The sequence below is a fragment of the Peromyscus maniculatus genome, chromosome X (genome assembly GCF_049852395.1).
Source record: "Peromyscus maniculatus bairdii isolate BWxNUB_F1_BW_parent chromosome X, HU_Pman_BW_mat_3.1, whole genome shotgun sequence".
NCBI classification, from domain to species: Eukaryota; Metazoa; Chordata; class Mammalia; order Rodentia; family Cricetidae; genus Peromyscus; species Peromyscus maniculatus.
This window is the reverse complement of record NC_134875.1, coordinates 46,988,130-47,009,305: the sequence shown is the minus strand read 5'-3', so window position 1 is coordinate 47,009,305 and position 21,176 is coordinate 46,988,130. Positions and strand designations below refer to the sequence as shown.

Genomic DNA, 21,176 nt, shown 5'->3' with positions numbered 1-21,176 from the left:
AATCTCTCCATTCTTCTTGTGTGTCCCTGTGGTGATATATTGTGTACCCTAATAAACTTACCTGAGGATCAGAGGACAGAACCCGCAACTAGATTAGACACAGGTCAGGCAGTGGTGACACACACCTTTAATTCCATCACTTGAGATTTCATGCCTTTGCCTGGGAAACATATACACCTTTAATCCTAGGAAGTAATATGGCAGGGCAGAGAAAGGTGTATAAGGTGTGAGGAAACAGGAACTCACTCTCTTTAGGCTGAGACTTTAGTAGAGGTAAGAACTAGTGGCTGGCTTCTCTGCTTCTCTGATCTTTCAGCTTTCACCCTGATATCTGGCTCTGTTTTTTTTTTTTTTTTTTTTAATTAAAAGACCATCTAAGGTTTCAATAACACATCCCAGGGATTGAACTAAGGTCATTGTTTATAGTGGCAAGCATCTTTCCTCCTGATCCATCTTATTGCTCCAACACTGAATTCTTTCATTTACATTGTTTATTTTATTTATTTATTTATTTATTTATTTATTTATTTATTTATTTATTTATTTATTTATTTATTTATTTATTTATTTTTCTTTTCTTTTACAATACAATTCAGTTCTACATATCAGCCATGGATTCCCTTGTTCTCCCCCCTCCCGCCCCCTCCCCTTCCCCCCAACCCACCCCCCATTTCCAGCTCCTCCAGGGCAAAGCCTCCCCCAAAGACTGAGATCAACCTGGTAGGCTCAGTCCAGGCAGGTCCAGTACCCTCCTCCCAGGCCGAGCCAAGCGACCCTGCATAAGCCCCAGGTTGCACAGCCAACTCATGCAATGAGCACAGGACCCGGTCCTACTGCCTGGATGCCTCCCAAACAGATCAAGCCAATCAACTTTCTCACCCATTCAGAGGGCCTGATCCAGTTGGGGGCCCCTCAGCCTTTGGTTCATAGTTCATGTGTTTCCATTCCTTTGGCTATTTGTCCCTGTGCTTTATCCAACCTTGGTCTCAACAATTCTCGTTCATATAAACCCTCCTCTTTCTCGCTAATTAGACTCCTGGAGCTCCACCCGGGGCCTAGCTGTGGATCTCTGCATCCAGATCCCTCAGTCATTGGATGGGGTTTCTAGTACGACAATTAGGGTGTTTGGCCATCCCATCACCAGAGTAGGTCAGTTTGGGCTGTCTCTCGACCATTTCCAGCAGTCTATTGTGGGGGCATCTTTGTGGATTTCTGTGGGCCTCTCTAGTACTTTGCTTCTTCCTATTCTCATGTGGTCTTCATTTACCATGGTCTCCTATTCCCAGCAGAACCAACACTGAATTCTTGATCCTCATGTTTCCACTTCCTTAGAGCTGGAATTACGGGTGGGTGTCACCATGCCAGTTCTCACAGTCTTTAGACTGTCTTTTCCTTCTCCTACCAGCATCTTTCTTTCAAAATATTGCTGAAGACTTATTTATTAATTACTTTAGATGGAGTTTTTTTCTTCACATCTTTATCCAAGGAATCTTCTACTTAAAAGTATTCTTCTATGTTTTCTTCTAGAAGTTCTAAAATTTTGGGGTTTACTTTTAAGTATATGATCAACTTTCAGTTTACTCTTTTCTATGTTGTGAGATAAATTTCAGTTTTTTCTATGACTAATTTTAAGAGCACTTTATATTGATAATCCTATTATTTTCCTATTAAATTTTCTGTTGATTTATCACTAAAATGTCAATTCAGCATGTATATAAAGTTGTATTTCTTGGGTCTATATTTTGTTCCATTTATCCATTCTTAAATGAATGGCATACTGTTTTAATTATTTAGCCTTGTAAAATATCCTGTATATCTTTTAGTTTTCAGTGTCCATATCTGTAAACTCCTTCATTAACAACTTTATTACTAAGGATTCATTCTTTTTAATTCTATATTTAATGGGATTATTTTATTCATTTCTTTTTTGGATAGTTTGTTAGTGTGTAGATTATTAGTTTGTATGTTGGTAATTTTGTATTCTTCAGCTTTGCAGAATTTATTAGGCATAATTATTTTATAACACATTTAGGATTGCGTTGTATAAAATCATGTCACCTGCATACAGAGATAATTGGTTTTTTTCCTTCCAAATTTTTATGCATTTTTCTCACATATACAGTTCATTGATGTTTAACAAGTGTGATGAAAATACAAAGTGAGAAAAATCTGAATTTCAATGAATGGTGTTTAGAAAACTGGAAATATACGCACAGAAGAATGAAACTAGATATGATCCAAAGTCAACTAAAGTGACTTAAAGTAAGACCTGAGGCCATGGAGGGGTGCTGTTACTGGCTTGCTCCCCATGGATTTCTTAGACTGCTTCCTTTTAGAACCTAGGAATACCAGCCCAGGGGTGGCACAACCCACAATGGGCTGGGGCCGGGCCCTCCCACATAATTAACTAAGTAAGAAAATACCCTATATTTGGCCTGCCTATAGCCAAATCTTATTAAGGCATTTTCTCAAATGAGGCCCCCTCCTCTCCAGTAACTCTAGCTTGTATCAAAGTGACATGAAACAAGCCTGCACACCTGCTAAGATGGCTAGCATGAAAACAAAGATACTAAGCAATGACAAGGATGTGGCTATAGGCAACTCTTGTACACTGTTGGTGGTAATGTAAATTGATACAGGCATTATTGATGACAGCATAAAGATTCTGGTAAAAAAAAAAAAAGGTCATTGAGAAGACTCCTTGAGTAAAGGAACTTGCTTCCAGTCCTGATTAATTTGATCTCCGGAATCCATATATGGTAGATGGTGAGATCCATGCAGCACATGCATCCTTCTTCACAGATAGACAAATAAATATAATAAAATGTAAAATAAATTAAAAAAATAGTACTATCATGTGATATAGCAATGACATTGCTGTGTATAGAGCTTTGTGGAGATACGCTTTGGAAAAACATTGTTAAACTATTTTGCCTTTGTGTAAACAACTAAGTGTGCTTATATCAACCTATGTGCTTACTATACATCTAGTGTTTATGGTATAATATGCTCTATAGTACAATTGATTGCTCCTGGAGTTGTGGTGAACTAAGAAACACATGTTCAAATAATGTACAAGAGAAAAGGTCTAATGTGACATACAGTTTTACACTAAAGTGCTTTAAATAAGTGGGAACACAGTAAAAAATAACAATAAAAGTATAGTTCAATAAACATAGAAAAACGGTCATTTTCTTATCATTCACCAGTGTAATATACTATGGAAAATTGGATAATGCTATACTTTTTTAAGACTGGCAAAACAGCAAGTTAGTTAATCCTAGTGCCATTATAAACATGTGAGTAACACATTGTGATACAACATGAAGATAGCTAAGATGTCATTAAGTGATAGGAACTTTTAAAAACCATTACTATCTTATAGCATCACCATTATAATTGTAGCCCATCATTGACTAGAATACCAGTGTGTGACATATAACTATAATGCAGGGAAGTGACACCAGGACTTTGATGAGGTTCATTCATTGAAATAATATTCATATTATCCAAAATACATCAGCAATCTAAACATCTATTGATGGATGGAAAATAAAAATGTCACATATGTACACAGTGGCATACTGGTCAGTCTTTAATATAGGAAGACACTCTGTCATGTGTGACAACATGGATGAACCAGGGAGACATTATTTTAAGGAAGTAATTCAGACTAGAACATATCCTATATGGTACTACTTATTAAAGTAGCTAAACTCATAAAAACAGAAATTAAAATGGTGTGTCAGGAGCTGGAATTGGAGAAAGCTGGGATTTACTAGTATGATGGTTCAATTATGCACACTGAGTCAGTGCTAGGGCTGAACTGTACAGCACAGGGCCTATAGTGAGCAATACTCTATTATATACTTCAATATTTTCTAACAGAGGAGGTCTTAAGTTCAATGTTCTTATGACCAGATAACAATAATACTATAGAGAGAGGGAGAAGACTTTTAGGGGCAAACATTTTCATGGAACTGATTTTCGTTATGGTTTCATGGGTACATAGTCATCTTCAAACTCACAAATTTATCTATAATACCTAGATGCAGCATTTTATATGGAATGTTACTTCAATAAAGAGCTTTTTAAAATCTTAAAATTTCATAATTTGTCTCCGAGTTTTATTATTCTTTCCAAAGTGTTTTTGGCTGTTCTAGATCATTTGCATTTGCAACTGAATTTTAGAATCACTTTGCCAAATTTTAGAATTGGCATTGTCTACAACAAATCTTGCAGGGAGTTTTTAAGCATTTGAAAAAGTCATTTCTGAGCTACAGATAAGTTGAAAAATAGTATATGTTTTTTCCATCTACACTATTTTTAGGATCTTCTAATGCCCATATCTCACATGAAATGATGCAATAATAAAAATCAGTAAATTGATTCTGGTATACTATTCGACCATAGATTTTAATCAGATTTCTCGTACTTGCATTTTTCTGACTTGGACACTTTTAAAGTCATCACATAATAGAGGTAGGTAAATGATTATCATGAGTGATATTGAACTTGATCACTTGGTTCAGGTATTATTAGCTGGATTTCTTCCCAGTAAAGTTATTGTTTTTCTGTGTTCATGGTTTATTCTCTAAGACAAAAATGACCAATTCCAGTTTAAGGGGAGATGAATTAATTTATATCAGTCTCCAGGAAGAAGGATTATTAAGAAAATGTGTGGGTATATGTTAAAGTCACCACAGTAATTAATAAAAATTTTGGAAAATATATTTAGAGGTTATGTAACTACCCTATTTCTTCTTAAGGTTGGATGAAGTAGTGTTAGCATTTATCAGAGTATTTTGCCTGTAGCAACTGTTACTATGGTGCTTGAATTGCTATTTTCTTTTTACTTATTCAGTTTGCATTTATTAATTAGAATTATTGAGTAAGGAGAGGTTGTTTATTGAAGAATTTATTTAAGTAGGAGTGTTCTCAGATATTTATTTTGTTAATTGGCTTGTAATCCCACAGTATCAAGTTTTAAAAACTATATATATATATATATATATATATATATATATATATATATTTAAAACAATTTTTAAATTCAAATGTATTAGATCATATTCTTTCCCTTCCCCCAAGTCCTTCTAGATTATCTGTACCACCTTATCTCCTCAACTTTAAATTCTTTCTGAAAAAAGTCAAACAAAAACACAGTACAACAGCAAACCCAAGAAAACAAAATAAAACCACACCCCAAAAGAAAACAACAAACAGACAAACTGTAAACAAATAACTCACACACAAATCTGTGGAGTCCATTATATGTTGGTTACCTACTACTAAGCATGAGGCCTGTCCAAGTGTGGTTGATATACCCAGTGTCACTCTATTGGAGAAAACTGATTTTTCCCTCCCAGCAGGCATAAGTGACAGTTCAGTTGTTAACCTTTACCCTAGTGACCAGGCTTTCATTCATTCATTCCTTTTTTTAAAAAATTAAGAAAATAAAATATAATAAGATAAGACAAAAATTACCACATTGAAGTTGGACAGGACAAACCAAAAAGAGGCAAAAAGCCCAAGAGAAGGCACAAGGATTAGAGCCCCACTCATTTGCACACTTGGGAATCCCATAATAACACTTAATGGAAGCCCTAATATATAAACTAAGGACCTGGTACAGATCTATGCAGGCCCTGTGCATGCTACCTCAGTCTCTGTGAATTCATATAAGCTTTTCTCATGTTGATTTTGAGGGCCTTGTTTTCTTACCGTTCTCATCCCCTCTGCCTCTTAAAATTTTTCTACCTCCTCTTCCTAGGAGTTATCTAAGCTCGGAGGGGAGGTATTTGGTGGAGATATCCCATTAAGTGTTGAGTGCTGCGTGTTCCAAGATCTATCACTCTATGTGTAATGTCTGGCTGTGGGTCTCCACATTTGTTACCACCTGCCACAGGAGGAAGCTTTCCTCTGAGGATGGATAAATAAGGCACTGGTCTATGAGTATAGCAGAATATCATTAGGAATCATTTCATCACTACATCCCTCCCCCCCTTTTTAGAGCAGTATTATTTGTTTTCCCTAGGTCCCTGGGGTCTCAGATACTTGTTCACCCAAGCAGTGTCGGGTATGGGTGTGATCTCATGGAGTGGGCCTTATGTCAAATCAGTAATTGGTTGGTTACTTCTACAAGTTTTATGTCACCATTGCCCTAGTATATCTTGAATGTAACACACCATTGTAGACACAGGATTTGTGGCTGGCTTTGTGTTGTCATTTGTCTTTTGATAGTATTGAGAGTACCTTCCTGTACCAAAGATGCTGGAACTTAGGGGTGAAGGCTCTATGTAGGCACTGGCTCAACATCTCCATGTTCAATGAGTATGTAGGTGTTTTCTTCAGCAATGGGGCCTTAGTTCCACAATATCATTGTATAGCTCAAGTCAATCCCATTTTGGCCATTCAAAGCTCTTTCAGGTTGGCTATGTAACCCTTTGACAAGTTCCTGTCTTCTGTTTTAAAAAGCACTTGACTTCAAGATACTCTAGGCCTGCACTGTGTTTTCCTTGTCCTATACTCACACACTTTTCCAATTGAATTGAATTCCTTTCCTTGGAGAATGGAGCAGAACTGAATATGTGGACTCTAGGTGGGTTTATTACTGCAATGCTGTTACCATCTCTAATTCTCATTTGCAGATAGAAATAGGAAATCTACGTGCTTTTGTGATAGTACAGTGAAATGACCCAGACTGAGAAACTTGTAAACAATGGAAATTCACTGTATACAATTCTGGAGTCTGAGAAATTCAAGACCCTGGTATCTATAGACTGTGTCTACTGAGAGTTTAATCACTGCTTTCTAGGCTATATAATATGGAAATTATAAACATGTTCCCTCAAGCTTCTTTTGTAAAGGTACTGATGAAACTCTCAAAGGACCTTCTCTCATCCTCCATTCATCCCTTAAAGGTCCCACCTTTTAACACTACACTGGTGATTAAGTTCCAAAATATGCAAAGGAGAGTGGGCACTAAATTCAGAGGGCAGAAGTATATTAATTTGTCTGCATACTAAATCATTTAAAATTTTATCTTACAGACAAGAACGGTGTGGTGACTGCCAGTTATCGCAGAACTTGGGAGGCAAAGGTAAATGGATTAAGAGTTTGAGGCCAGCCTGTGTTAAATATTGAGACCTTGTCTCAAAAAATTGTTCATACAAAAAAAACCCCTCAGTTCAGTGTGGTTTGATATATGTCTGTATGATATATAACAGTTATAGCACAGTCTTTTGTCCTGGTAGCAAATTCCTTCTCTCTAACTGTAATTCATGCCAGAATTTTGAATGTCGTCCCATTAAATTCAGAGATCAGTTTATAGAGAAATGACAATGATATTGAATCTCTTAACTCATAAACACAGTATATTTTATTTCACTATTCAATTTCTGTCAGCAATGGTGTATATGTTTCAGTGCACAGATCTTGAATGAGCTCTGTCAGATTTATCCCTAAATTCATCATTTTTGATGCTTTTGTTAGAATTTCTCACTTTATTACTTTATAAAGCTTTATTGCTGATCTATATGAATGCAATTAGTTTTCTTTTCTTTTGAGACAGGGTTTCTCTGTATAACAGTCCTGGCTGTCCTGGAATTCACTTTGTAGACCAGGTTGGCCTTAAACTCACAGGGCATGTGACACCACCACCTGGTTTTTATATTGATATTTATGTTTATTCTTTTCTGAGTCTGATATTACTTTCAGTTGCTTGTTTTGTGGATTGCATTGATTTTTTTACATATTTTGTACATGTTATTCACAAAGAAAAAGTAGTTTAACATCTTTCTTTCTGATCTAAAGAACATTTTTTGCCTTTCCTTTCCTAACTCCTATCTGCTAAATAAAATCTATAAGTTTGAATGAAAATGTTGAGAATGAATACCCTTTTCTTGTTTCTGATCCCAAGGGAGAAGAAACAATATTTCATCATTAAGTATTAATTATATGGAGATTTATATTGCCATTCTTACAAAATTGAAGAGTTGAGGAAGTGCTCTTTCATCCCAAATGTGGCAAAATCTTGGATTTTTGCATTTTTACATTTATTAAGATCATTGTGTAATTTTCCTTTTAAAAAATGGTTTCTTATACAGTATTGCTGTGATGGTTAGTAGTAATTGTAAACTTGGAAGAACTGAGAATCACTTGGGAGTCAGACTTCTGGGTACACATGTGTGTGTGGGGGTAGTGAGGGGAGATGGAGAGGCATGGATGGAGAAAGCAAGGGAGAGAATGAGGGAGGGGAGAGAGGAGAGAGAGAAAGAGTGTGTGTGTGTGTGTATGTGTGTGTGTGTGTGTATGTGTGTGTGTGTGTGTGTGTGTGTGTGTGAGAGAGAGAGAGAGAGAGAGAGAGAGAGAGAGAGAGAGAGAGAGAGAGAGAGAGAGAGAGAGAGATGATTGCATTAATTGAGGTGGGAAGATGTGTCCACTGTGGATGCTACAATTCCCTGGTTCAGATTTGGGACAGTGTAAGCAGAAAAAGGGGCTGAGCAGCAGCATCTATTCCTTACTCTCTGCTTCCTAATTGTGGATGTAATATGATGTGATATGACCAACTACTTCAAGCTCCCCTGGTACCTTGGCTTTTCCAACATGATGAGCCAGAATAAACTCATTGTCTCGTAAGCTGTTTTGTCACAGTATTTTTTCATAGCAATAAGTAAAGATACTAATAGTCATCCCAACTATGTTTGACTAATGTCTACAAAGTGTATCTTTAAAAAAATTCACTTTTCTTCAACCTATTTATGTCTGTCTTGTTCGAAGAGTGTTTTACTGAGCCATTATACAGATGTATATTATTATGTTTAAACTGACAATATATGCCTTTGAATTGAGCTGTTTGAACAACAACAACACTAATGTGTTTATGATTTGGCTGAAACCTTTTCTCTATTCTTTTTTCATTTGTCATATGTATCACTTCTTCTCTTTTTTGTTTTAGTATTTGTTACAGAGTAACTGAATTTTTATAATTACATTTAATCTCCTTTATTGGCTTATAAGCTTTAACTGCTTTTAGATATGTTTACTACATCTATGAGAGTGCATAAAAACATCTTTAAATAAAATATTGCACTATTTTCCATAGAGCATGTGTGCCTTACAATAACACTTCTATTTCTTTCTCTTAAGCCTTTTGCTACTATGGTCATAAATTTCATTTTACACATCTTTCTATTTATTATTTTTGTTGATATATACCTTAACAATGTTTAAATGATAAAAATTATTTTATCCTTATGTATGCATGTACCAGTTTTGCTCTCCTTCATTCTTTCTCTTTCATTCCATTGATTTTGAAAGTTTTTTTAAGCATTATTATACTTATTTTCCTAAATGCAGTTCTAGAGAGAGTTTTTATGTTAAGTGGTCTGTATATATCTACTATATGACACAATTTAAAATCTGGAGTACTATGAGGATGTCATGAAGGGGTGTGGGGAAATGTACTGAGAGAAAAAACAGAAATGATGGAAACTGATTGGGAGGATCAGCAATACAGTAGTTGACTTTCATATTGCTTGTGTTTAGTAACTTCCATTATTTGGAAACTGATTATTGATATCTAATATCTTTAAAGTTCTTGAGCGTTTTGGAATCGTTATCCCTGGTGATCTTTAGAAAGAGAATGGATTTTATTTCTGAAGGTCTGTCAGGATATGTCTTTAGAAAACAAGGAAGTGTGAAAACAGTTTCTGGTATTCTGTCCTTGTACTACAATACTGTGATCTATATTTGCCAACACTAAACATGGAAGCTGAAAGAAGCTATGTGAAGTAGGATAGCCAAATTAAGATTGCAACCTGGTCTGTAGTACAAGTATGTAGAGCCCTCAAAGAGAAGCAATCAAATCGAAACTTTGAAGGCAAGGCAAGGCAGCCACTATCGCCAGACTACCTGCTAGGTATTCTTGCTCTTGGAGGGTGAAATGTATAGAGGAGGGAGGGAGGGATGGAAGGAGGGAAGGAAAGAGAGATAGAGGGAGAAAGGGAGGGAGGGAGACACTGCACAATAGGTTCCTAACCTTAGTGTGTTTATCTTCATTAACTTAAAGTTGTTTCAAGTTTATCTTCAAAGAAGAAATTGTATACCCCTCCCCATAACTGTAATCAAAGAGGCAATATAGTCCTCTATCCTGATAGGTGGAAGAATGTAAAATTTGGATGTCTGACTCTAAGATTTTTCATTAGTATGGATCTCTAAAACCGTTCCTTTCTTTCTTCTGCAATACTTTTTTTTTCCTGATGTAGTATACCAAGTGAAACAGTGTGTGTGTAAATGCCTGTATTAGCTATGCCCAAGGCACTTTGCTAAGTAGACTAAACAGTAACCCTGCCCTTTGATAATGTGTTGTCCTTGCTCTAATCAGTTCAACAAGGTCATGGGAAACTACAAAGCCATATGTAGTTTGTAAATCGGCCCAGGATATATCGCATTTTCTTAATTGATGAACCATCTCTTCAAGCCCACATGCAAATAATTTTTTTTTATTTTTTTTTATTTTTTTTTCCTTTTTTTTTATTATTATTTTACAACACCATTCAGTTCAACATAATAGCCACAGAATCCCCTGTTCTCCCCCTCTCGCCCACCCCTCCCCCCAGCCCACCCCCCATTCCCACCTCCTCCAGATCAAGGTCTCCCCCGAGGACCGGGGTTGACCTGGTAGACTCAGTCCAGGCAGGTCCATTCCCCGCTCCCAGACCGAGCCAAGTGTCCCTGCATAAGTCCCAGGATTCAAACAGCCAACTCATGCAACGAGCCCAGGACCTGGCACCAATGCACAGCTGCCTCCCAAACAGATCAAGCCAAATGACTGTCTCACCCGTTCAGGGGGCCTGATCCAGTTGGGGGCCCCTCAGCCTTTGGTTCATAGATCCTGTGCTTCCATTCATTTGGTTATTTGTCCCTGTGCTTTATCCAACCTTGGCTTCAACAATTCTCGCTCATATAAACCCTCTTCTTACTCACTAATTAGACTCCCAGTGCTCCACCAGGGGCCCAGCCGTGGATGTCTGCCTTCAGATTCCTCAGTCCTTGGATGGGGTTTATGGCACCACTATCTGGGTGTCTGGCCATCCCATCACCAGAGTAGGTCAGTTCCTGCCGTCTCGCGACCATTGCCAGCAGTCTTTTGAGGGGGTATCTTTGTGGATCTCCGTGGGCCTCCCTAGCTCTCTGCTTCCTCCCCTTCTCACCTTCTCATGTGGTCTTCATTTACCATGGTCTCCTATTCCTTGTTCTCCCTCTCTTTTCTTGATCCAGCTAGGATCTCCCACTCTTTCCCTCGACTGTCGCCCTTCATTGTTCCCACTCATGACCAGGCTATTCATGTAGATCTCTTCCATTTCTCCGTGTCTTTTTTTGGGGTCCCGTTTTCCAGGTAGCCTCACTGGTGATGTGAGTAGCAGTCTAGTCATCCTTGTTCCACATCTAGCATCTTCCTATGAGTGAGTACATACCATATTTGTCTTTCTGAGTCTGGGTTACCTCACTCAGGATGATTTTTTCTAGATCCATCCATTTGCCTGCAAACCCCATGATGTCATTGTTTTTCTCTGCTGAGTAGTATTCCATTGTGTATATGTGCCACAATTTATTTATCCATTCTTCAGTTGAAGGGCATCTAGGTTGTTTCCAGGTTTTGACTATTACAAACAATGCTGATATGAACATAGCTGAGCAAGTGCTCTTGTGGTATGATTGAGCATTTCTTGGGTATATGCCCAGGAGTGGTATAGCTGGATCTTGGGGGAGATTGATTCCCAATTTTCTAAGAAAGCGCCATATTGATTTCCAAAGTGGTTGTACAAGCTTGCATTCCCACCAGCAGTGGAGGAGAGTTCCCCTAGTTCCACATCCTCTCCAGCATAAAGTGTCTTCAGTGTTTTTGATCTTAGCCACTCTGACAGGCGTAAGGTGGTATCTCAGAGTTGTCTTGATTTGCATTTCCCTGATGATTAGGGAAGTTGAGCAATTCCTTAAATGTCTTTCAGCCATTTGGGATTCCTCTGTTGAGAATTCTCTGTTTAGTTCTAAAGCCCATTTCTCAATTGGACTGTTGGTCTTTTTGATGTCTAATTTCTTGAGTTCCTTATATATTCTGGATATCAGTCCTCTGTCAGATGTGGGGTTGGTGAAGATCTTTTCCCATTCTGTAGGCTGTCGCTTTGCCTTGTTGACCGTATCCTTTGCTCTACAAAAGCTTCTCAGTTTCAAGAGGTCCCATTGATTGATTGTTTGTCTCAGTGTCTGCGCTACTGGTGTTATATTTAGGAAGTGATCTCCTATGCCAAGGCGTTCAAGACTATTTCCTACTTTCTCTTCTAGCAGGTTCAGAGTAGCTGGATTTATGTTGAGGTCTTTGATCCACTTGGACTTAAGTTTTGTGCACGGTGACAGATATGGATCTATTTGCAGCCTTCTACACGCTGATATCCAGTTATGCCAGCACCATTTGTTGAAGATGCTTTCTTTTTTCCATTGTACACTTTTGGCTTCTTTGTCAAAAATTATATGTCCATAGGTGTGTGGGTTAATGTCAGGGTCTTCAATTCGATTCCATTGGTCCACATGTCGGTTTTTATGCCAATACCAGGCTGTTTTTTATTACTGTAGCTCTATAGTAGAGCTTGAAGTCGGGGATTGTGATGCCTCCAGAAGTTGTTTTATTGTACAGGTTTCTTTTAGCTATCCTGGGTTTTTTGTTTTTCCATATGAAGTTGAGTATTGTTCTTTCCAGATCTGTGAAGAATTGTGTTGGTATTTTGATGGGGATTGCATTGAATCTGTAAATTGCTTTTGGTAAGATTGCCATTTTTACTATGTTAACCCTGCCTATCCATGAGCATGGGAGATCTTTCCATTTTCTGAGATCTTCTTCAATTTCTTTTTTCAGGGACTTAAAGTTCTTGTCATATAGGTCCTTCACTTGCTTGGTTAGTGTTACCCCAAGGTATTTTATGTCATTTGTGGCTATTGTAAAGGGTGATGTATCTCTAATTGCCTTCTCAGCTTCTTTGTCCATTGTATATAGGAGGGCTACTGATTTTTTTGAGTTGATCTTGTATCCTGCTATGTTGCTGAAGGTGTTTATAAGCTTTATCAATTCCTGGGTGGAATCTTTGGGGTCACTCAAGTATACTATCATGTCGTCTGCAAATAGGGAAAGCTTGACTCCTTCCTTTCCAATTTGAATCCCCTTAATCTCCTTATGTTGTCTTATTGCTCTGGCTAGAACTTCAAGTACTATATTGAATAAGTATGGGGAGAGTGGACAGCCTTGTCTCGTTCCTGATTTTAGTGGAATTGCTTTGAGTTTCTCTCCATTTAATTTGATGTTGGCTGTTGGTTTGCTATATATTGCCTTTATTATGTTTAGGTATGTTCCCTGTATTCCTGATCGCTCCAAGACTTTTATCATGAAGGGGTGTTGGATTTTGTCAAATGCCTTTTCTGCATCTAGTGAGATGATCATGTGGTTTTTTTCTTTGAGTTTGTTTATATGGTGTATTACATTGATGGACTTTCGTATGTTGAACCACCCTTGCATCCCTGGGATGAAGCCTACTTGATCATGGTGGATAATTGTTCTGATGTGTTCTTGGAGTCTGTTTGCCAATATTTTATTGAGTATTTTTGCATCAATGTTCATGAGGGAGATCGGTCTGTAGTTCTCTTTCTTTGTTGCATCCTTGTTTGGTTTAGGAATCAGGGTAATTGTAGCCTCATAGAAGGAGTTTGGTAATGTTCCTTCTGTTTCTATTATGTGGAACAATTTAGAGAGTATTGGTATTAACTCTTCTTTGAAGATCTGGTAGAATTCTGCGCTGAAACCATCTGGTCCTGGGCTTTTTTTGGTTGGGAGACCTTTAATGACTGTTTCTATTTCCTTAGGGGTTATTGGACTATTTAAATAGTTTATCTGGTCTTGATTAAACTTAGGTATGTGGTATCTATCCAGAAAAATGTCCATTTCTTTTAGGTTTTCCAGTTTTGTGGAGTAGAGGTTTTTGAAATATGACCTTATAATTCTCTGGATTTCCTCAATGTCTGTTGTTATGTCCCCCTTTTCATTTCTGATTTTGTTGATTTGGATTCTCTCTCTCTGTCTTTTGGTTAGTTTGGATAAGGGCTTGTCTATCTTGTTGATTTTCTCAAAGAACCAACTCTTTGTTTCATTAATTTTTTGTATTATTCTCTTAGTTTCTAATTTATTAATTTCACCTCTCACTTTGATAATTTCCTGGCGTCTATTCTTCCTGGGAGACTTTGCTTCTTCTTGTTCTAGAGCTTTCAGATGTGCTGTTAATTCACTAGTGTGCGATTTCTCCAACTTCTTTATGTGGGCATTTAGTGCTATGAATTTCCCTCTTAACACTGCTTTCATAGTGTCCCATAAGTTTGGGTATGTGGTGTCTTCATTTTCATTGATCTCTAGGAAGTCTTTAATTTCTTTCTTTATTTCTTCCTTAACCCATTGGTGATTCAGTTGAGCATTATTCAGTTTCCATGAGGTTGTAGGTTTTCTGTAGTTTTTGTTGTTGTTGAAATCTAGCTTTAAACCATGGTGATCTGATAGAACACAGGAGGTTATTCTGATTGTTTTGTATCTGTTGAGATTTGCTTTGTGGCCAAGTATGTGGTCGATTTTAGAGAAAGTTCCATGGGGTGCTGAGAAGAAAGTATATTCTTTCTTGTTAGGATGGAATGTTCTGTAGATATCTATTAGGTCCAATTGGGTCATGACATCGGTTAAGTCCTTTATTTCTCTGTTAAGTTTCGATTTGGGAGATCTGTCCAGTGGTGAAAGTGGGGTGTTGAGATCTCCCACTATTAATGTGTGGGGTTTTATATGTGGTTTAAGCTTTAGTAATGTTTCTTTTACATATGTGGGTGCCCTTGTGTTTGGGGCATATATGTTCAGAATTGAAACTTCATCTTGGTCGATCTTTCCTGTGACGAGGATGTAATGTCCTTCTTGATCTCTTTTGATTGATTTTAGTTTGAAGTCTATTTTGTTGGATATCAGGATGGCTACCCCTGCTTGTTTCTTAAGACCATTTGATTGAAAAGTCTTTTCCCAGCATTTTATTCTTAGGTAGTGTCTATCTTTGAATTTGAGATGTGTTTCTTGTATGCAGCAGAAAGATGGGTCCTGCTTTCGTATCCATTCTGTAAGTCTATGTCTTTTTATAGGTGAATTAAGTCCGTTGATATTAAGGGATATTAATGACCAGTGATTCTTCATCCCTGTTATTTTTGGTGGTAGTGTGTGTGTACTTGTCTTCTTTGGGGTTTACTGTTGTGGCTTTATCTATTGCCTGTGTTTTCAAGTGTGTATCTGACTTCCCTCGGTTGGAATTTTCCTTCTAGTGCTTTCTGTAGGGCTGGGTTTGTGGATAGGTATTGTTTAAATCTGGCTTTGTCTTCGAATGTCTTGTTCCTTCCGTCTATGATGATTGAAAGTTTTGCTGGGTATATTAGTCTGGGCTGACATCCATGGTCTCTTAGTGTCTGCATTACATCTGTCCAGGTCCTTCTGGCTTTCAAAGTCTCCATTGAGAAATCGGGTGTTATTCTGATGGGTTTACCTTTATAGGTCACTTGGCCTTTTTCCTTGGCTGCTCTTAATATTCTTTCTTTATTCTGTACATTTAGTTGTTTAATTATTATGTGTCGAGGGGACTTTTTTTGGGGGTCTAGTCTGTTTGGTGTTCTATAGGCTTCTTGTATCTTCATAGGCATTTCCTTCTTTAAGTTGGGAAAGTTTTCTTCTATAATTTTGTTGAATATATTTTCTGTGCCTTTGAGTTGGTATTCTTCACCTTCTTCTATCCCTATAATTCGTAGGTTTGGTCTTTTTATGGTGTCCCAGATTTCTTGGACATTTTGGTTCATGACTTTGTTGGCTTTAGTGTTTCCTTCGACTGATGGAACTATTTCTTCTACTGTATCTTCAATGCCAGAAATCCTCTCTTCCATCTCTTGCATTCTGTTGGTTATACTTGCATCCGAAGTTCCTGATCTTTTACTCAGGGTTTCTATTTCCAGCATTCCCTCTGTTTGTGTCTTTTTTATTTTTTCAATTTCCCTTTTCAGTTCTTGGACTGTTTCCTTTGTTTGTTTCATTGCTTTTTCATGATTTTCTTTCAGTGCTTTATTGTTTTCTTCCAGGACTTTAATGTTTTCTTCCAGGACTTTATTGTTTTCTTGGAGGGCTTTATTGTTTTCTTCTAATTTGTTTGCCCTTTCCTCTAGTTGTTTACAGCGTTCTTCCAATTTTCTTGTCGTTTCCTCTACACAAGCCTCTACCTTCTTCATGAAGTTACTCATAAGGCTACTTTCTTCTGCTTCTTCCAATTTTTGGTGTTCAGGTCTAGATGTTGGAGGCGAGCTAGGTTCTGGTGATGCTGTATTGCTCTTCATTTTGCTGTATGTACTTCTGCCTTGACGTCTGCCCATCTCCTTGTGGTTCCTTCTTGGTCTTATCAGTGTACTTGTTTCACAAAGAGCTGACAGACTCAGGAAGACTCTCTCTCTTGTCCAAAAGGGAGTTCTCTTGTCCAACTCTTTGGTCCAGAAGGGAAGTCAGGGGCAAGCTCTGGTCCAGAATGGCAGTCGGGGACAGGCTGGGAGCTGGGGGCCGGTCTCTAAGTCTCAGGAAGTGGCTGGGGTCTTGGGCAGATGGGCGTGGGAGCAGGGCGCGGAGATTGCAGGGGCTTCCGGGGGGGGGGGCTGGAAAAGGGGATCCCTCCCGGTGGGGCTAGAAGGGGAGCTGTCCGGTGGCCAGAACCTGGTGCCAAGTTGGGCAGGTCCTCCCGGAGTGGCTGGTGCCCAGGGATGGGGTCCGGGCTGGACCCAGGCACTCACCTCTGGTCCAGAAGGGAAGTCGGGGGCAGGCTGGGAGCAGGGGGCCGGTCTCTAAATCTCAGGAAGTGGCTGGGGTCTCGGGCAGATGGGCGTGGGGGCAGGGCACGGAGACTGCAGGGGCTGTCGGGGGGCTTGGAAAAGGGGATCCCTTCCGGTGGGGCTAGAAGGGGAGCTGCCCGGTGGCCAGAACCCGGCGCCAAGCTGTGCAGGCCTCCCCGGAGTGGCTGGTGCCCAGGGATGGGGTCCGGATTGGACCCGGGTACTCACCTCTGGTCCAGAAGGGAAGTCGGGGGCAGGCTGGGAGCTGGGGGCCGGTCTCTAAGTCTCAGGAAGTGGCTGGGGTCTCGGGCAGATGGGCGTGGGGGCAGGGCGCGGAGACTGCAGGGGCTGTCGGGGGGCTTGGAAAAGGGGATCCCTCCCGGTGGGGCTAGAAGGGGAGCTGCCCGGTGGCCAGAACCCAGCACCAAGCTGTGCAGGCCTCCCCGGAGTGGCTGGTGCCCAGGGATGGGGTCCGGGCTGGACCCGGGTACTCACCTCTGGTCCAGAAGGGAAGTCGGGGGCGCAAATAATTTTTAAATACTTTTAGAAAATTGGTTTTTCATATTTTCCCTAAGTTTTATTAACAAATAAATGATGAATTAAAATTGTATATATTTGCTATGCCCAACATATTTTGATTTATATATTCATTGTAAAGTACTTAAATCAAATTAATAACATATTCCTCACCTCATTATTACATTTGTGTGTGTATGTGTATGAGAGAGAGACAGACTGGTGGAGATGTCTTTCTGTATGCTGTGAATGTGTGTTGCTCTGATTTGGTTAATAAATAAAACACTAATTAGCCAGTATCCAGGCAGGAAGTATAGTATAGGTGGGGTAAGAGAGAGGAGAATTCTGTGAACAGGAAGGCTGAGTCAGGAGTTGCCAGCCAGACACTGAGGAAGCAAGATGTGAAGGCAGAACTGAGAAAAGGTACCAAGCCATGTGGTTAAATATAAATAAGAATTATGGGTTAATTTAAATGTAAGAGCTAGTCAGTAGTTAGCCTGAGCTAATGGCCAAGCAGTTTTAATTAATATAAGCCTCTGTGTGTTTACTTGGGTCCAAGTGGCCTCAGGGTTGCTGGAGCTGGACAAAACCAGAGAAAACTTCAGCTACAGACAGATCAAGAGAGACAGAGTCAGAGAGAGAAAGAGTGAATGTACAGGTACATATGTGTGTGGTGACCAGAGAACAACTGTAGGTGTTGTCGCTGGGGAGGGATCTACCTTGCTTTTTGAGATGGGGCCTCTTACTGAACTGAAACTCACCAAGAAGTCTAGGCTCCAAGGATCTTACTGTTTCTGCCTCTGCACTAATGTGATTACAAGCATGTGACATCATGTCTAGCTTTTTTTTTTTAACGTGGCTTCTTGGGATTCAGTTAAAGTCCTTATACTTAGGTCGTAGGCAATATACTGACTGAGCTAGCCCTCATTTACCACAGCCCAAGTTCTTCCTTTTGTTTAAAGGAAAGAATCTTCTAGATACAAATCAGTATTTGTATTTCTAATTCTTACTTTGTCTTGAGTTAGGGTCTCTCTGTGTAGTCCAAAGTAGTTCAAAACTCACCATGTGACCCAGGCCGCCTTACAACTTGTGATCCTTTGGCGTTATACCCCCAAGTGCTGGGGTTACAGGCATTGCTAATTACTTTCTTAGTTTTACTTATTTATTATTTATTTTATACTTGGAAAATTTAATACTAAATATTTGTGTGTGTAGTATACTATAATGTGTATATGTATACATATATATGTATTCTTAAAAATACAAATATAACTTTATCAGTCTGTATAATATTACTTGAATATATATGACTTCAGGGCTGACTATTTGGTGTTGGATAACCAAATGGGGGCTCTTCCCCAGGGAAGACCATTCCTCTTAATCTTGGTATTATTTAATTTTCTCTAGTTCTTTGTTTAGGATTGAGACACCATGAGCTCTCCCTCTTAGCATCTCTATTGGTATCACTATTGGTCCAGTCTTTTTTAGGCAACCATGTTGATGAAGCCTCATATGTGTAGCTTCTTTTACACTTATTGGACACACAGCCACATAGCAAACTGCCTGATCCTCTAGCTCTTACAATTTTTCTGTCCCATCTTCCACAATGTCCCCTGAGCTCTAGATGCAGAGATTGTGTTTTTTGGAGGGCTGAATACAACATGATCTCTTTCTCTCTGCATTTTTTGACCACTTATGGTTTTCTGTAGGTCCCCATTTCTTGTACAGGGAAGCTTTTTTGATGAGTGAGATCTATACTTACCTGTGGGTATAAGGATGAATACTTAGAATGTAGTTAGAAATTCTGACAGTTCAGAAAAGTGGCAGTTGTAGGTTTTCTTTCAAAATTCACTACTTCACTAGCCACAGCTCAGTTTTTGATACCAGTCATGGTTTCTGTCTTGTTAAGTGGGCCATATGCCCAGTTAGAGAGTTATTGTTAATTGCTAAAGTTTATGCCACTATAGCACCCTTATGTTTATCCTGTCATGCTGGTATTTGTTGAAGTTCATAAGCCTCATAGTTGGATAGGACTGTTGGTTGTTTCCCTCCTTTGGAAGCTTGCATGGTGCCTTCTGGTACCATGAAAGCTAGTCCACAGGGAAGAGGCTTTCAGATCCATTCCAGCTCAAAGGCCATTTGCCCCTGTGTCTAAAGTACCTGGTGCCTTCAGCAACAGGGCCTTACATTCAACCTCTGGGAGGCAATGAAGAGCACCAACAACATCCTATAATGTTTTGGGAGTCTCTTGGGCAGTTACAGTTCTTGTATTTTTTGTTAGCTAGTTAATTGCAGCATGATTATCCTTACTTTTTGGAGTATTACTCAGCTATAAAAAATAACATTGAAACATATACATGAAGGTTTACAGCAGTGTGTTGCTAATAGTAAAAAAGTTAAAACAACTCAAATAGCTATCAAATACTGGAGAGAAATAAAATGTGGCTTATTCATACAATAGAATATTATTAAGACATAAAAATGAATGAGAAACTGACAGATTAAATGACTTTGGTGAACCTTCATAATTTCATTTGTAGATCTTTCCATTTCTAATTTATAAATACATTTGGGGTTATAAATTATAAATGTACTGCCTCCTGTCAACATTGTATACTTCTATTTGATGACTTCTGTGTCAAACATTATGTGGAAATCTTTCCAGGTATTTTCTGTATTAACTGTGAATGAATAGAACAAAATAAATTGCCTGTGATGGAAAAAAATAAAAATTAAAAAAAAAGAACCACAGTTCATAAAAAAATAACATTATGAAGTTTATAGGCAAATGGATGGAACTAGAAAAAAATCATCCTAAGAGAAGTAACCCGGGCCCAGAAAGACAAGCATGGAATGTATTCACTTATAAGTTGATATTAGCTTTAAAGTAAAGTGATACCCATTCTTAAGTTACTAGTATCTTCTCTTGTTTCCTGAAACAAGCCAGAGTGCCTATACTTGTTCTTATTGCAGAGTAGATAGGTTCATTTTATGTCACAGCTGGTTAAATCTGGTGGTTACCACCTAGACAGCTTGTTTAAACTTATTGCTAGGCTTTATCCCCAGAGTGTTTGGTTCAGTAGATCTGAAATGGGGGTCCTAAGAGGTGGGTGTCTAATAGATCCTTTATTGCTGTTTTTATTTTTTGGAGACTATGCCTTGAGAGCCACTGACAAACAGGGACAAAATTAGGCTGCCTGCTTATGATCAAGATCAGTGAAAAAGTATACTAACATCTGACTGCATGGTGAAATCATCTTGGAGGCTTCATCAGTATTCCAGGCTCTGGGACTTGCTCCAGATTAATTACATCACAATCACTGGGATTTCAGTCTAGGTGTGTGTGTGTCTTTTAATATTCCCATGTGATTCAAATGGGAATTCAATGTTTCATTCCACATTGATGCTAGTTCCAGATCAAGATCCCCTTTGTACCTCCATATCTTCTTTCTCATGTAGGTGAATAATGAAGTAAGATGGCAAAAAATCTTCGTTATTTGTACTTCTTAATTCCTCCAATGGACAACTTTCCACATTCTGTCTTGTTGCATGTGGCCATCCTGACTTTTAAACCCAGACTATGATCTGATTTCAAGGCTTCTGATGCTGGCTGAAAGTAAATGTACATTTAGTATGCTCTTTGTCCCCTTCTCCTTGTCTATGGCTATACATGTCAATTTCTTTCTGCAGCAGCAAGCCATTCATCATTAGAATTATCACACTAAAGTGTT

At 38.7% G+C, this 21,176-nt stretch overlaps 1 protein-coding gene across 6 annotated transcripts in view; it reads left to right on the top strand.

Moving 5' to 3' along the window:
• Window positions 1-21,176, top strand: part of Rtl4 (retrotransposon Gag like 4) — a 351,939-nt gene that overhangs the window by 47,301 nt on the left and 283,462 nt on the right. For all 6 annotated transcript variants that reach the window (XM_015991858.3, XM_076561639.1, XM_042268794.2 and 3 more), the window contains one exon: window positions 7,053-7,102. The gene's annotated coding sequence lies outside the window, so the exon portion shown is untranslated. The remainder of the gene's footprint in view (window positions 1-7,052; window positions 7,103-21,176) is intronic.